The sequence below is a fragment of the Vespa mandarinia genome, chromosome 17 (assembly GCF_050613455.1).
Source record: "Vespa mandarinia isolate Hongniang chromosome 17, ASM5061345v1, whole genome shotgun sequence".
Taxonomy (NCBI): Eukaryota; Metazoa; Arthropoda; class Insecta; order Hymenoptera; family Vespidae; genus Vespa; species Vespa mandarinia.
Genome location: NC_140826.1, coordinates 4,249,978 through 4,268,078, shown reverse-complemented (window position 1 = coordinate 4,268,078; position 18,101 = coordinate 4,249,978). Strand labels below are relative to the sequence as shown.

At 42.8% G+C, this 18,101-nt stretch overlaps 1 protein-coding gene across 4 annotated transcripts in view; it reads right to left on the bottom strand.

Moving 5' to 3' along the window:
* LOC118443540 (rhombotin-1) overlaps positions 1–17,856 on the bottom strand; it is a 63,886-nt gene extending 46,030 nt beyond the window's left edge. For 2 of the 4 annotated variants that reach the window (XM_035870693.2, XM_035870692.2), the window contains exon 1: positions 17,401–17,856. The gene's annotated coding sequence lies outside the window, so the exon portion shown is untranslated. Of the gene's footprint in view, positions 1–10,117; positions 10,224–12,243; positions 12,345–17,400 lie in introns of those variants that run through there. The other 2 variants (XM_085662134.1, XM_085662135.1) reach the window with 2 other exon arrangements.
* Between the last annotated feature and the right edge of the window lie 245 nt (positions 17,857–18,101).

Genomic DNA, 18,101 nt, shown 5'->3' with positions numbered 1-18,101 from the left:
AAAAGCACGATATCTTTTTGTACCAAGCAACGATGACACCCTCTTTGCGGCAATGGTGTCACGAGTATCGGCCGATGCGGAAAACGCAGGGAAAGAAAAAAAGGCACGTTTTCTCTCTCTCTCTCTCTCTCTCTCTCTCTCTCTCTCTCTCTCTCTCTCTCTCTCTCTCTTGAAATACAGGCACGCGCGTATCCCTACCGCTTCTCTTCTCCCCATCTAACGACAAAATCGACGACGATGGCCGAAAGTGAAAAAGAGAGAAAGAAAGGGAGACAACGTACACACACACATATATATATATATATATACAGGGTTCGCGAGAGCTCCAACTCAAAGCTGTGTGTACGGAACACCCTCCATAAAGGAGATCCCCTCAATCAGATAAAAAATGTATTATAGCCGCCATGATACAGGACTCAATACTTCGACGACGGGGCTTCGAAGGGAAAGGACGGCGTATCCTCCTGTAGGATCCACCCCCTCCTATCCTATCCCTTCTCCTTCTCTCTCTATCTATCTCCCTCCCTCCCTCTCTCTCTCTCTCCCTCTCTTTCTCAATACTTATCCCCTCTCCTTTCTTTCCCATTCTTTTCTCTCTCTTTCTTCTACATTTACGTACGTGATACACGCGTTTACATTCACCTATATCGGTCCATCTCTTCTCTTTCTCCTTTTCTATTTCTTTCTCTTTCTTTATCTGTCTGTCTCCCTCTCCTTCTCCCTACCTCTCTCTTTCTCTCTCGCTCCCTCTCTTCTCTCTCCCTCTCTGCACACGTCGAGTCTCGTACTCTCCTTTCCTGGAAATTGCTATCGAGCGATTCAACCTCGAATGCAGATCGCTGCACTCTCCTCCGACTCTCTGGGATGACATTCGACGAAATTAGATTCCAAGGAAAGGAGAAGAGACGACACGCGCGCGCTCGCGCTCGCACCCGCACACGCTCGAGATGTTGCTATCCTTTCCGATTTTCTTTCTGCATTCTACCAATGCTCATTCTCCTTCTCCTTTCTCGTCGATCGGTTTGTCTTCCGGACCGACATAACCCTTTCTCAAAGATCTTCGAAATATTCTTTTTGCTATGATCCTTTTTATTCATTCAACTATTTAATATTCTCCTGGTTTAACTTACAAACAATAAGAAAAATATAAAAAGAATTGCGTTATTCATTGGGATCATATACGATCGTTTAACGTGCATATTGCATTTTAAGAATTGATAGATGTTGGGAAGAACGAAAAAATAAAAGAGATTTAAGTTTTGATCTTTTTAAAATGTGTTGTGAAAAAAGATACGAGTTGAGAACCATCGTTGGCAAACGTAGCGACCAACGGACGCATCTAAGTTATTTACTCGAGAAGGATAGAGAGAGAGAGAGAGAGAGAGAGAGAGATAGAGAGAGAGGGAGAGAGAGGGGAGGGGAAAGGAAAAGACGAGTGGAACGAACGGCCAGATATCCAGGGAGTCTGTCGGTAGAGGCATCGAGGGGTAATTTTATCCGCACTTAGCAGATGGATTCACCCCTCGTGCCATCACACGATACCCTTCTTCTTCTTTCTTTCCTCTCTTTCTTCGTCTTCCTTTTCGTTTTAGCCTTCGTTCTCTCTTGTTCATTCATCGAATCGCACGATAAAATTCCGCATTCGTATTTGACGTTTTACATAAATTATCGAATATCATTTGATAATCTTGATCGCGATTAAAACTCAAAAAGAATTCTTAGAATTTAACCAGCTATCTTTCACTCGATCCAAACACGAAACGTTCCCATAACTCAAACGCAAAAGCCAACGATGAGTCCGATGTGTCTGCATCACGAGATAATGAGTCTCATCCGGGACTGCCTGGCAAAAAGTCGCCACGAAATTGGCGACACGTGTGTTGCATCGAGCTAACAACCAAAGACGAATGGGAGTAAAGGAAGAAATAATAATAATAATAATAATAATAATAATGATGATGATAATAATAATAATAATGATGATGATGATGATGATGATGATGATGCTTGAGAGACAAGGAAGATCGTTTTTCAAAGAAAAAATTCATAAAACTTGTTCAACCTATTTTTTTCTTTTTTTTTTGCTGATTGATTAAAAAAAAGAAAAAAGATAATAATAATAATAATAATAATAATAATAATAATAATAATAATAATAAAAAAAATAAAATAAATCGTAAACCGATTCGAAATGGATTATTTTAATCTGTTCCACCCTCCGGAAAGTTATATCCATTACAGTAATTGAATATATCGGGCTGATCTATATAGCCAAATGTATTCGAAATAATCCCAATACATCTAATATGTTTTTATATATTAATAAAAATTCGAAATATGTCGGCATAATAAAAATTTTTCATTAGATCAACGACAATCAACATTGGACGAAATATCAGATGGAAACAATGGTAATTTGTATTGGATCACTCGACGTGGAAGGACCCTCGAAGAAAAATGAGAAGGGAAGGAAAAGAAGGGAGAGAGTTAGTCGTGGAAAACGAAGTGGTATGCCTCGAGCATTATCGCGCCGCGCGCATTTTTCACAGAAGGAGGATATAAAACGTTGTAAAGGGAACGGTGCGGATGGTTGCGTTATAACCGCACCGCAGGAGCTGCGTGTCGCAGGGTTTATTTCGTCGTCCCGTAGCGAGGTGGTTGAAACTACAATGGTACGAGTGCACCGCAAACACGACGCGTCCGCTCGTCGGTGAAAGTTTTCTGCGTATAAAGTGAACGGCGAAAGAGAGGGAGAGAGAGAGAGAGAGAGAGAGAGAGAGAAAGGGGAAAAAAGAAAGAAAATAGAAATAAGTAGTATTACTGAGTTTTGTATGGTCGACAAAGTCGATGCGGAATAAATGCAATGTATGTATAGGCTCGTGCTAGCATGACGAACGTGGTAAAAATGCGGTAAAAGCCGGAGTTAGCTACCGTTCTCCGATTCTCCCTAGACAACCCCTAGTACGGCCACAGCGTTAATAACATTAGCGCAAGTAATGTAATTGAGTACGAGCTGGCCACGAGCTCACCAAAGTGCACGACGAGTATACTTTGTGTCCCTTCCTTCTCTTTACCCCCTCTCTCTCTCTTTTTCTTTCTCTCTCTCTCTCTCTCTCTCTCTCTCTCTCTCTCTCTCTTTCTCTTGCCCTTCCTCGTTATTTCTCTGAAAATTCTAGTATCGTTACTGCGAATATTTCTCCGCGATAGTCTCTACCAAAGTAATTAATATCGCATTGATATCGCTTGGTAACCTTTTAAAACTACGATCGTATATTATTTCTCTCTTGGAGAATCTTAATACATCTGATACGTATGCAAGGGATATTATCAAATTTTTGCGTGGCACGTTATTAGCCGTAGGATTTTTTACTCGGTCCTCTTTTTCTTAGACAAATACTACTAACGGCGATCAAAGGAGCCGAACAAGAGCAAGGGAACGGATGTCGTCGCGCCTTAAAGGGTTCCTTCGGGACGTAAACGCAAGAGAGAGAAAACGTTGTGAAAAAAAGAAAAAAGACGAAGAAAAGAGAAACGGAAGACAGCTTTAAAGTCCGAGCTACCAATGAAACGCGATCGTTTTAACGCGCGATAAACTTTTAAAAGGAGCCGCGCGAAAAGAACGGAAACGAGTGAAGACCACCCGCGATGTCTGCAGCCTTCCTTAAGAAGTGCAGAAGGAAAAAGGAGGAGGAAGAGAAGGAAGGAGGGAGGAGAGGAGGATCCTCCACAGCTAAAACGACTCGAACGAAAACTGAATTTTACATTCGCTCTGGATACTCGTCGATATATACATATATACATATATATATATATATATATATATATATATATATATATATATGTCGACGTTCCTTGGGAAAGTAGAAACTGCTAAGGCGTTGTTTACTATGAATTCTCGTTACATGTTGCATCTTGCGTGTAGATTTCACCTCTGGGAACCCCAAAAGGATTTCATTTTTTAAATACCAGCGATTGACGAAAGGTACTTTCATTTATTAAAAGAAACAAAGACTTGTTTTCCCTCTAATAAATAAAAAGAGAAAGAAGGACGAAGTAACAAGAGAATAAGAGGTAGGGGGTAAAGGGGGTAGAAGAGGTGGAGGAGGTAGTAGAGGGAGGCAATTTAAATTCAGTCCAAGCTTCAAACGGACCTGACGCACGTAAAACGATAGGACGCGTGCGTCGTCGAGAGGACGCGGAGGGCTCGCTCGCGGCCCAGTGACGTGTTTATTTTAACGGAGCCCTCACCCTCTTTCCCTCTCCCTCTCCTTCTCTATCTCTCTTTCTCTCTCAACCCCTCCCTCCCTCTCTCTCTCTCTCTCTCTCTCTCTCTCTTTCTTCACCTCACTGCGTCACTCCTAACCGGCACGGCTGGCAATATAAAGTTAATGACATTTGATCCCATAACGTCGAAAGTTAATTCCTTTCGGTATTAATACGGAGAGTGCATCCACGGTAATGAGATTGCATTGAGCGCGAGGGGGATGATATAAGGGGTCGCTTATAAAGCTTACCCCGTAATAACGTATTGTCCGAACATAGGTGCGCTCGCGCGCACGAATCAACGACGTACCTATGCCAGAGCAAGCAGAAACCTATCTATCCGTGAACTCGAGGTCCAAGCAAGCGTGATATTCGGTTGCACCGAGTAAAAAGTTACGGGGGATATGACGCGTCACCTGCGTGCGAGCGACCGAGCTCGGCACCACCACCACCACCACCACCACCATCACCACCACCATCACTACCACTACCCACCACCACTCCTGTGTCGACGATCGATGCTTTTGCCTTCGTATTGGCGCCGCTTTAAGCTTGAGGGGTGCCGTTGCTTCCGCGGTATCCACCCGCCACTGACACTTTGCGCTTCGATCCTAGTAGTAACGCCCGAATCAATGTGGATCTTTCTATCTTTCTTTTTTTCTCTTACTCTCTCTCTCTCTCTCTCTCTCTCTCTCTATTTTCGCTCCATCTTTCTTTCCTTTATATTTTTTAACTAACTCGTTAACGTTCACATTTGTCTTCCTTCCATTCGTTGCTTTTAATTTTTTATCCATTTGCTACCTCGCCCCCTAAAGATTGTTGGATGAACGAATAGTAAATGAATTTATTCGTCCTTCTGTCTCTGTCTCTTTAAATGAAATCAAATTTTCACGAGCCCCGTTCGGTCTCTCTCCTCGTGATTACAAGTAATCGCTCTCGGTATACGTTTTGAGCGACGAGATGGAAATACCTTTTTATCGTTTGTGCTACGCCAGGAGGAGTGGGAGGTGAAAGAGAGAGGAGGTTTGAATTAAAAGGGAGGAAAAGGAGATGACGGGGTGTCGTTCGATTTCGAATAAAGTTAATTGGAAAACATTGTTCGGCGAGACGAGACACGAGGTGGCGACAGGCCGAAAGAGGAGGAGTAGGAGGTGGAGGAGGATGAGGAGGAAGAGGAGAGGGGATCGACGAGGGCGGCGGTGGGGTTTCGGGAATTGGGGGCTGTTGGAGGGAGGGGGAAAATAGAAAGAGAGAGTGAAGCGGAGAAACGGACGGATGCCGCTGGGAATCGAGGGATCGGGTGAGTTAGCGAAAATTAATATTCCATATCGCTCCATCGAATCGTACAACGATGAGGGCAACCGATCGAAGCCACGTCGACAGGCAGTCGTCGATAAAATAGATTCCGTAGTGACCGATCTTCTTCCTTTTTCTTTCTTTTTTTTTGTTTCTTTTTCTTTTTTTCTTTTTTTTTTTTTTTATTTTTTTTACGCAAATTACTTAACATCATTAAAATCTATTATTTTGTTATATGAAATTTTTCTCGAAGAAATCTCGAAGAAAAGTGGTGAAACATTGCTAGACGCATCGAATCGTCCTCGTCGTCGTCAAGGAACATAACACTAGGAAAAGGAGACTACGGCGAATCCTATAAGCCTTAGAGATTCTAGGATCGTCGTTGGTTCTTCGTCGCCTCCTGATACGAAAACGCCAACATGTGTTGGCACGAGCCAGGCACGTGGGATCACAACCCTGACAGTTTTCTAATAGAACCCGTAAATACTGAGGGGGTCCAAAGTGAGTTATGTTTTTTTCAAATGGAACCGTGAAACTTGCCATCAGAAGTCGTATGACAAGTCATGAATATATTTTCGCCAAGACCATACATCGCTGTCGCGTCAAACGAGATCGAAGTAATGAACCATTAACATGAGATGAAACTAATGACTCTCTCTCTCTCTCTCTCTCTCTCTCTCTCTCTCTCTCTCTCTCTCTCTCTCTAATCCGTCGTTGCATCTTTAATAAATCCCGATTACATTTGCTATAGAGTTGGTATTATCAGTCGCATAAATAATCGCAATTCTATATATTATATCACACGCGTATATGCGTTTTATCCTCGCTTTGGAATAATTTACGAATATCGAAACGTCCTATCGGCTGCCTCCGGACTAACATACGTTTGACGTAAAACGGGACCGCGAAATATGACGGGAATGAAATCGAACGAGCAAACGAACTAGCGGGCTAGCAACGATATTCGTTCGAGGAACGATTATTATCGCGTGCGAGCAAACGAGTCAACGAGCATAGAGAGAAAACGAAAGAGAAAGAGAGATGGGTGGCTAATACCTAAATAATTGGCGGTCGTTTCCCACCAGATTTACGAGGCAATAATTGGAAAGAACGTTGTTTTCCGCGCGCGCGCGCCGCTGCTTAGTCGCGACGCATGAAAACGCGGCTTACGTACCGCAACACGCTCGTAGGTTTTTCGATCGGCCGCTCGAAACTCGCACGTTTGCGGTGAGCAAACGCACTCTACCACCTCCATCCTGATGCTGCCCTGCCACCAACGTGTTCTACCGTAATACGCCGTAACGGCATTGCATATTAGCCAAACGCGGGTATTAATTCGTTGCCTGCGAGCACCTGACCGACGACGAACGATCTATAATTATAATAATAACAATGAGCGTCGCATAAAGAGAGAGAGAGAGAGAGAGAGAGAGAGAGAACTCTAATTGCCCGTTTAATATTTAGTCTTCTCGTGGGAATTCGTTTCCGGTTTACCAATGAAAATCTATCGCACGGCAATTATCTAACTACTTGTAAAATATTTACCTTTTCTTCTCTTTGCGCATCAACGAACCAAATTTAACCGATTAAACGCGACCTTTTAATTGTCATTTGTATCAGTGCCCATTTAAGAAATGTTCTTGATTGAAAAATCTGCCAATTGAGAGGCATAATCGATAAAGAAAAATAAATACAACAAATCCATACGTATGTACGCTATCACGTCTGTTACATGACATCGATTATTATTAATCTTGAATGAACGGCATAATTATAAACATTCTTAAATGGATCGATAATTGATACAAGATTTTCATTATTGTTCAAAGATCGACCGCGATATCGTAGGAGTGAACATTATAAATTTTACGTCAGCCATCATGCTTCGATGCGTTTTTAAATATCTTAAATATAACAGTTGAAAATATTTCTCTCGTCTATCGTCTAAAAGAAGAAAGAAAGAAAGAAAGAAAGAGTGGGTGGATTGTTCAAATAAACACGATAAACGTTCTCTCTGAATGTTTCGCGTTATTCTCCGAAAAGCGACGATGGGACAGAGTCGACGCCATAATGACAACGTAATGCGCTTATTATAGGGGAAATAATCGGCTTATTAATCGCTTTTTGAGATTGAAAAAGCGGTGCATTTGATTATGGAAAAAGAAAACGCTCGGCAAAATTAGATGCGAGGGGGAAAAAGAGAGAGAGAGAGAGAGAGAGAGAGAGAGAGAGAGAGAACTCCCTCCCGCAAAATCGTATCGACGAGGCGTGAAAAAAAAGTATTACGTGCGTGTTCTGTGTTACGACGTATTGTATAGTAGGTATTATATAAAACTCACTTAGGCTACTCGCAAAGAAAGAAAAGGAAAAAGAATATGAGTTGTGTGCGTTGGCTGCGTGCGTGCGTGCGTGCGTACGTGCGTGCGTGCGTGCATGCGTGTATGAGTAGATGCGTGCTCGTTCGTATTGCTAGCTTTGTCGCCATTTGGAAGGCCAGATAAGACGCAGTATAAATTTGTAAACGCCCTCATAAGAGCCTTCGGATCGAAATCGTACAACGTGTACGCGTATAGAAGGAGAAAGAGGGGGAAATAGAGAGAGAGAGAGAGAGAGAGAGAGAGAGAGAGAGAAAAGCAAGAGTAAGAGAGAGAACACGTTTACGAGGTGTAAGATTTATGGCCGAGCTGTAACCGCACCTGCAGCCACCTGGCTTCTTTTCTCCATCAGACACGGCGGCCCTGGTTCTCGCTAGATTGAGATTACAAAATCCACACACACCCGCCGTCGCCGACGCCGACGCCGACGCCCTGTGCCGTATAAATGACGCATATTGCTTCCTAGCGAAATTAAAGTATAGATGTGTCCGACGGTAAATTCACTGTTGTTCTTCCTGGATAACGTAAACATCCAGACATAGCGGAGTTAAGTTTTACGAGATAAAAGAGTACGAGAAAGAGGATTGATTTCATTTCTTTTTCTTTCTCTCTTTTTCTTTTACTTTTTCCTCTTTCTTTTTTTTTCTGTTAGGTTCCTTTTTAATGGTAATAAAATAAAGAAGAAGAAGAAGAAGAAGAAGAAGAAGAAGAAGAGGAAGAGGAGGAAGAAGAAGAAACGAATTATCTCGTTTAACAACGTATTCGAGCGAACGCCGAAGAGCTTTTACAGCGACAAGAGGTATTAAAGACGATCGTCTCGGAATATTATATTTGATTCTAATCTACCAAATAGGATGGCGGTCTACTTATTCACGCATGCCTCGCTCGCTTACTCGCTCCCACATAGTAGACCGTAGAAATTTTGTCACGTCGAACGCGCCGGAAAAACGTCGCGGAAAATGACGCGAATGGGATCGTATTTGGTATCTAAAGGATGAGATCGGTAATCGAAAAGGGAGAGAGAAAGAGAGAGAGAGAGCTGTTCGTAACGCGTTATAAATTTCTCGTAATTATAACGATACATAATTATGGAAAAATATAAATAAATAAGTAAATAAAAACGAGAAAAAAAAACAAATAACAGAACGAAAGAGAGGGAGAGAGAGATCAATAGAGAAAAAAAATAGAAGTAATAAAATCACGGTGAGCTATCGTTTGTCAGGTCCGATGTTGGAAGCACGAGAGAAAGCAATTTTATGATTTGAAGCGAGAAAAGGATAGCGTGCTCGGCTTCTTTTTCGCTCGATCGAGCCGATCGAACACCCTCGAAAAATTATATTTGATTCTAATCTAGCAAATGGAATGGCAGTGCAGCCTATTTATTTGCACTTGTGCTTCGAAACCGTTCGCTGCACTGTTATTGTCAGTGACGTATAACCATCAACCAACCCTGGTGTTGTACGTACCTAAATACGTACTATATATCTACGATGTACGTACATCGTTTTTCTTCCGGTTATTTGTTTCTCGAGTACGCGTCTGCGCCTTACTCGAATCGAAGAACATCCATGTGCCTGAACTTAAAAACCCGCGTATACATTTTGCTTTTCAGTCTGCTCGAGAGACTTTTATCTTTCTCTCTCTCTCTCTCTCTCTCCCTCTCTCTCTCTCTCTCTCTCTCTCTCCCTCTCTCTCCTCTCTTTCTTTTCCAAGCTATATTAAATTCCGATACGTTTAATTCCAAACTTTTTTAATAGAGAGAAAAAAGAAAAAAGAAAAAAGTCTCCTTGATCAAACATCTTTTATCATGTGTCATTTTTTCGATTTAACAACAATATATTGCCAATTGAAAAATAAAAGACATCTCTTTCTCTCTCTCTCTCTCTCTCTCTCTCTCTTTCGCTCTCTTTATATTTATACGATGAAAGAAATACATGGAGAGAAATCAGTGTCACGTATTTATTTACAGAACGACGCTATAAGGTCAAATGTAGTAGGGGGGAAAGAAAAAAAAGAGAGAGAGAACGGAACACGATCGGCCGATCTTAATTTTCAGGGCCGATCGTAACGCGTGCATGTGTGTCAATGGTCAATAGATTTGCCGTGGGTGTAGGGCAAGTGATCGTGGCACTTATAGACACGGCGTGCCTGGACAAAGTAGCTATTTTCCAGCGAGTGCTCACCGATTAAAAAAGCAATCCTCTGCCATGGCAAAGAAAAGTGGGGATGAAACCAAGTCGAATTCTTCTCTAGGATCGTGCCAGATGTTAAAAACACACGCGCGCGAGGGGTGCACGAAAATTTATTTTTTTCTCCTCCCCCCACTCTCTCTCTCTCTCTCTTTTTTCATTCCTTTTTTTTCTTCCTTTTTTTCCTGTCTACTCTTTTCCATTCGATTCGAAGTTACAATTAGAAACGTCAACGCTAATATCCATTACACGAGTACTATCAGTCCGTTCGCTAAAGCTTGGAGAATGGAAAAGAGACGTCAATTCGATTACTAATGGGAGGCGTGTCCATACGCACAAAGTTCTATTCGTTGGACAAGGCGAGTGCCACTGTTACTCACTCACTCACTGTCCGATCAATTACAGTACGCGTTAATCTCGGTAATGTGATATTATCGCGGTCAGCAACGATGTCGTGACAGCGACGCCTGCCTGCCTGCCTGGTTTGGTTGCTTGGTTGCTTCCTACTCCTCTGAAGCGTTCTGTCGAGACGTCGAAGTAGTGTCCTCTCCCTCACTCCTTCTTCTCTCTATCTATCTGTCTGTTTCTCTTTATATATATATATATATATATATATATATATATATATATGTAGGTATATATCTTCAGCAAGAATATTTATGCTCCTCTCGAGGTAGATTCGAGCACGCGACGAATTTTGCACCAACGAATTCGTTCGATAACATGACGATCATCGAAAAAGGGTCGACGAAGCGAAGGGTTGCTAGTAGGTATATGAAATAAATCGAGCCTCGCCCGGGCGAAGCCAATTCCGAGTATTTCGTATGTAGGTCAGCTATGTGTCCGTGTATCGAGTTTAATTTGGAATAAAAAATAAAATAGAGAATAAAAAAGAGAGGGAGAGAGAGAGAGAGGGAGAGGGAGAAGAAAAAAGCAAAAGAAGAAACGATAAACCGCGAGTTACGTAAAAACAACGATCGATCTTTATTGAAACGATTTTCCGTTAAGGGGAATCCTAACATAAGACGTTATGGGGATGTTGTATAGTCTTGAAAATCGATTCGCTTAACCGCAACGTAATCGATTATCACCGCAGAATTAATAACCGTTGTCGATAACCACAGCATTCGAACCTTACGTTCGATTAATACGAGCTGGGTTTCGTTCGTATAATTAATACGATCCTAACGAGATTCGCGTATCGAGGGAGCGCGAGAGGAGAACACCGAACGAGTCAACACACACAATTCCACCAGACCTATTCCTATATCGTTCGCTAGCTCTCGCACGCCATACGATTATATATTATTCGAGTTTGCGGAAAGACCACCGTAATATCTACACCTCTCATCGAATTAACAATATCCTATGATGAATCGGAAAAAAAAAAATAATATCGTGACAGATAACGAATACGATACGCGCATTTTCAAGAATGATAACAGAGAACGGCGGATAAGAGAAAGAAAGTGGGGAAATGTTGTTGTCGAACGAGAGAGGGAAAAGAGAAGAAGATATAAAGAAGAAGAAGAAGAAAAGAAAAAAGAATGAAAAAAAGAGAAGAAAGGAAAAAAGATGGTGGGAGTGGCGAACGAGATGGCGGACAAGTCGTGAAGTAAATAGGACTCCTACTCGTTCTCCCGTAAAATTGTATGTGAAATTGTGCGATGTGTCTTACGAATTGAATCGCCGGAAACGACATTGATTTTATTGCTTGTTTCCAGTGATACGGTACACCTCCAATCCGAGTCACGTGATCTACCACCCCTCTTCCCACCACCTCACGTCTTTCTCTCTCTTCTCACTTTATCCCTCTTTGCTCTTCCATTTCCGTCGGCGAGTACTTCCTCTTGCAGATAACGTCGAGTACGTAGACACGTACGGATTATTCGACACGCTACGACATCGTCGATGTTGACGAGCGCTAATGTAAACTATGGGAATAGTAATTCCGTTCGAATCGAATCGGATTGGAGAAAGTCGAAATTGCGATCTCGTTGTACCTCTCCTCCCTCCTCGGATATATACTTAAAAGGATTCTCGGTTAGCCGGATCGATCGATAATTAATTTTTCTCGATAGCGCGAAATAAGGTAGAGATAGCTAGAGGTATCTACTTGCCCGAAGAGATTCAGAATCGTAATCGCCGTATAAACCCATTACCGTCCTTCTCCTCCTCTTCCTGCTCCTCCTCCTCCTTCTCGTCCTCTTCGTTGGATCTCCTAGAATGAGAGGGTAAAACTTTTGTCCTTGGATATAGCCGTAAAACGCGTCTTAACAGTCAGCCAGATTCCATTCTTCTCGACTCGATTCAGACTCCAAAGTCGCGTTACTTTTCAAGATTTGGATTTTGAATAAGGTGATGAGTAAGATGTAGTTCTATCGCCTTTTCGCTTAGCGAGTGGTTACGAAGTTTATAATAGAACGCATCTGGAGTTTACTCGACGTTCAACTTTGCACTCGTTAATATTCGAAGGAGTAGGAAAGATATATATATATATAGCAACCAGAGAAAGATATATATATATATAGAGAGAGAGAGAGAGAGAGTGAGAGAAGTCGATATCTAGTCGCGAGATTCAATGTCTAAAGCGTTAACCTTCGCTGGTAAAAAGAAAATGTGACCGCAGCGAGGAAAGATCTGGCTCAAAAGAAACGTTTTACGTGTCGCTCTCGTTCAAGTTTTTCTCTGATCGTTCATGCACGATGAATCCTCCTGACCCAGAAAACGGGGGTTTTGAATACGTTGGCGTTATGTGGTACACGTTTTAAAAGTATACGGAAAATAAACTGGACGTAGAAAATGAATTGCCACTGAGGAAAAGGAACGATTTCAAATCGGCTATCGAACTTTGTTAAGATTTTACGAAACTTACCAAGTTGATATAGCCAATCGTGTCCAATGGCTTTTGAATCGATTAACACCTGATCTCTATTCTGCTAAATATATAGGTAGATATATAATACGTATATATATATATATATATATATATATATATATATATATTTAACGAACGAGAACAGAGACATTTAGATGGTGCAAGCGAGTGTGCCGCCTTGGAAATTTTCATAACTGCGAAAACGGACGCTGCGTTCACGGGCTCCGCCCATAATTTGCTTTCAATGACTTACCACGGGCTAATTGCAGAATGCAGCGCGCGCGGTAATATCGCTTTGCAGGGCTACGTCCGGGAGCCGGCTATACTTTAGTTCGCAATTTAAACTTTACTTCCTCCCGGAATTGATTAGCTTTTAGTAATTAAGCAAGCAACGCCTTGGTCCTCCTTCTCTTCTACCTCCTCCTATTTTCCTACTCTGCTTCTCTCCTCCTCATTTCGTTCCTCCTCCTTCTCGTCTATCCCTCTGCCCCTTATTCCTCGCGCTTGCGTTCGATTTGCGCGCTCGAGCACGCGTCCAACCACACGCACCTTAAACTCCGTATATACGAACCTATTTCTCTCTCGCTCCCGCTTCCGTCTCACCCTCCGTCAAAGCTCTCCGTCCTCTCTCTCTCTCTCTCTCTCTCTCTCTCTCCTCCTCGTCCTCCGCCGCCTCCTCCTCCTCCTCACGGATCGTTCCCTCTCTCGTTATCTCTTCTCTCCTTCCACGTTCGTCGAGTGGTTTTAATCAACGCTCCACAAATGTGAAACCAACAGAGGCGAAAGAAGACAAGGACGGCCAACGAGGGAGATAAAAAGAGAGGCGTACAGTCGGACGGATAGATAGCCGGATGAGTAACCGGATAGGTAAATAGATGCCTCCCAGATTGACGAATATTTCATGGGGCTTACCAATATCTCCCTTTTCTTCCTCCCTCCTTCGTCGCCGTACTATTCTGTAAGGGGTGAAATTAATGTCGAACGATCTTTAAAATATCGATTTTGAGAAGAATCAATGAGACTTATGACATATATGCGCTTAAGGACGATCTTTTGGAATAAAAAAGTGACAGCTGTGAAACGGTGACGTTCTTTCGAGGATAGATTTCTTTTTCTTTTTCTTTCTTTTTCAGGGTACGAAAGGCTAACCTCAATCCTAACGGTACCTTGTATATCCCGTCGGATCGCAGCGCGAAGTAATTTTGGCATGGAATGCGTTTCCCTCGATAGCCGCTCTCGTATACGGGTAGAGAAGAGCTTGCCCAGCCGGGACAGGGCCGACCAATTTCAACTTCCATTATACACCCTTACTCGATTCGGCCGTAGTATTTCCAAAGTATGCGGCCCAGAACGTATCCGGTTTGCTAGCTAGCTCTTTCTACCCTTCCACTTTCACATCCGTTAACCTCTTTCTCGTTTCGTTCTTCCAACCCTCTCTTTCTCTCCCTCCCTCCTTTTTCCTCGCCTCATTCTGTCCTCATCTTATTCTCGGTGTTATCTCGTAGGTAAGAACGTCGAATCGACGGCAAGCGATCGTGCGAAATAAATAGCGTTTCTCCTCCTTCCCTCCCCCTTACCTTTTCCTGCCATTCACCCTACACTCCAACCCTCCTCCCTCCCCCCTTGCCCTTCCCTATACGCGATATCTTTTTCTTTTCATCTTCGCAGTGTTGTCTTAAAGGGATTCTTCTCTTTACGATTTTCAATCGATTTCGAACAATATCGTATAATATAGAAACTGAATAGGGAATAGAGAAAATTCTTTTCGATTCTTTGAACGTTCTCGACAGGTTTCGGAAATACTCGCGAATGGCACGGCACGAGGCTCTCTCAGCCCTCGACGAATTTAAAAACGCAATTTACGAACGATAGAACGTCGCCCGTAGTCCACAGAAACGAAGAAAGAAAAGTGAAAGGGAAAGAGAGAGGTAGATATCGAAGTGTTAGTAATCCCTTACCCCGTTACTTATCTTTCTCTCTCTCTCTCTCTGTCTCTCTCTCTCTCTCTCTCTCTCTCTCTCTTTTTCTTTTCAGACAAGAGTGTACCTAAGCTTTGCTCGTAAAAATGTTGTTTTTTAATTTAGGAGACGCCGTGAGGTTAATATATGGTTTTAATTTCAGGATTTCATTTAGGGGTTGGCGGCACACTCTCTCTCTCTCTCTCTCGCGCGCGCGCGCGCGTTTTCTTTGTCCAGAGGGAGAGAACGAACGCGAACCAGTAGAATCACGAGATGGAGGAGGAGAAGGAAGAGAATAAGGAGAAGACGAGCAACTCCCGTAGGAAAAGATAGCGTCGACTTACGTTAGAAACGGCACCAACGAAAGAAGCTGCTGCTTCCCCGTAAGAAGAGAAAGAAAAAGAAAGAGGGGAGAGATGGGTAGCTCCAGTAGGATGGCGACCACTTCCGGCCGCGAAGATTGACTTCCGACTCCCACCTTGACTGAGTCTAGTCGGTACACCGAAGCGAAAAACCAATCGGAAGACGCGCCCCTTCGAGCGCACGAATTCGACCCGCCAACCCTCCTCCTCCCTCCCTCCCTCCCTTTCTCTCTCTCTCTCTCTCTCTCTCTCTTGCCTCCCCCGAGACGATCTCTCAAGGAGACACCTACACGCATAAACTTGTATGTAGGTATATCGAGTGAGATAATGTCGAGACTACGTGAATACTCAAACGTTGAAAATTCTCGTACTTCTTTACGGAGAAAAGAACGAAAGAGAGAGAAAGAGAGAGAGAGAGAGATTGAAAGAAGCAAATACCTTTGATACTCGAAAGATTTTTATCGGAAAAGAAGAAATCGCTTCGAAAACGATTTCGAGTTCATTATATAGATATATGAAATCGTCGAATACGATAAATCATCAGAGGGGAAGTTTCACAGAGAAAGAGAGAGAGAGACGATTCTCGGCTGACGCAAACGTTCTCTCTCTCTCTCTCTCTCTCTTTCTCTCCGCCCACCTCGAGAAAGGCGAGCAGCAATCGGCGCAATTAACGTTTCGACGATAAATTAAAGCGCGTTAATTACGGAATGACCTTGGATTCCATTAGAAGAACCCGCAAAATACGATCCCCGTTCCAGCGCAAATACACACACACACACACACACACACACACACACACACACAAGATATATATATATATATATTTATATAGGTATCTACATAGATATGTACGTACGTACACCTATACACGGAAACGCAGTAGGTATACACGCATGTATATAAGCGGAGAGATGCTGGCTGAATGCTCGCGCGCGCGCGCGCACACCTTCTGCCATCGCTCGGCACCTTAGTCCAAGCAATTACAACGGTCATCGCATGCGCCCAGGCAATTAAGGCGCTCCCCAATTAATGCCTCGCCAGCTCTCGCCGCGGTGAACATTAAGCCGAGCGAGAGCGATCCTTGCACAAACAACGCCTTACCATCGCAAAGACCGGTCGACGAGACTCTCTTCGTGGATTCTTCGAGTTAACGAAATATATACTATAAGGAGAGGAGAACCTTTTCGAGAATAGCGGATCGAGAAATCGATTGGTGGAAGTGGTTATCGTTTTGCTTCAAGAGGTTAAGCAAAAGCTTATACACTAACCGTGTAGGTATTATTATACACCATTCACTTTGCAAGAAATACTACAAGCGGGTCGATTAATTGACCGTTGATTGCATCTTTTTGCTTTTCTTCTTTCTTTCTTTCATTCTTTCTTTCTTTCTTTCGTTCTTTACGAAGGATATTACATACATGAAAGTACGTTTCGTTCTAGAACGTGTATGCCTTCGCTAAAGACGTAATTGCCACTCGAAAATAAATTACACGGGACTAGAGTGCATATTATCGAGAATGCAATATATCTTCTCTCTTCGTGCTTTCGTTAAATCAAGCGTAATTGCGCGCGTGCAAGTCTCCTCCAAGATATCCTCGATGCGATCTATATACGGTTACGATACTCCCTGATGATCTTGACCTGTAATTTCATAGGTCGATACTTCCTTAAGGCGCTCGATCGACGCAGCCGATCGTCTTTTTTTTAACAACAAAAAAATTCAAATGGTATTTTTCGAATTAGGAAGGATTAGTAGACAAAAGCATTTTGAAAAAGAGCCGCTACTATCGCCATCTGTATTAAATGCTTATTAAAAAAAATTAAGTAAAACAAATAAAGAAATTCAATAAAATAATTAATAGGAATCTTGAAAGCATAAAAATATAGATGCTTGAGAAATATCTGTGGTATTGTTAGAAAAAGCAAACACGATTTATTATGTTTTCGCCGAAAGATTTATATTCCGATGTCGACGTTAGAAACATAACATATAGGTATCGCTAAAGTTAGAAGGTCATGTAACGATAAACAATAAAATATGATATATATATATATGTATAAACATAATGTAAAACTTACACATCAGTGGCAGGCAAGTAGAGAGTATCCACAAAAGCGAAAATCCTCAATGAGTCCACCTGTGGCGGTAGATGAAAACGATTCCAGGAATTCAGGCAAGGACACTTATCCGACACTCGAGATAAGCCAGTAACTATGCTCTTTCGTCGAGGGAAACACAAGCGATAGTAAGAGAAGGGGAGAGAAAGAGACAGAGAAATTTTCGTGATATCGTGCCGACACTGGTTAGACGACTTTAACGTTGAACGACTTTAATCGATTTCCACGAGTGTTATTTCCAAGTATTAAGAACAATAACGATGCAATATGTAAGAGCTTTCTTTCCCCCTCGATTTATTGGTATATTCGAGTCGTATTCGTGTCCGCGCTCTCCTCGCACAATGTCAACGATGGCGTTATCGTCGCGACGCCGATAAACGCGGCTCGAAGAGAACGTCCTTCCACGACGAAGGTCGAGACCGGAATAAGAAGGAAGGACACGAGCGCGGCACGAGACCCGCCGAGCGCCCGGTCGACAAGTTGCGCGCGCAACTTGTCCTCCCTCGGCTCTCTCCGTTAAAATTCGCCTCGATTCGCCGCGACTCGAATGGATGCCGCGCGCGGCTCGATGCGTTCGAAAGTGTACTACTATCTAAATGACGCGTCTTTTTTAATCGGAATCGATCGCCGGTGGGATTCGATCGATTCGAACAAACACACCG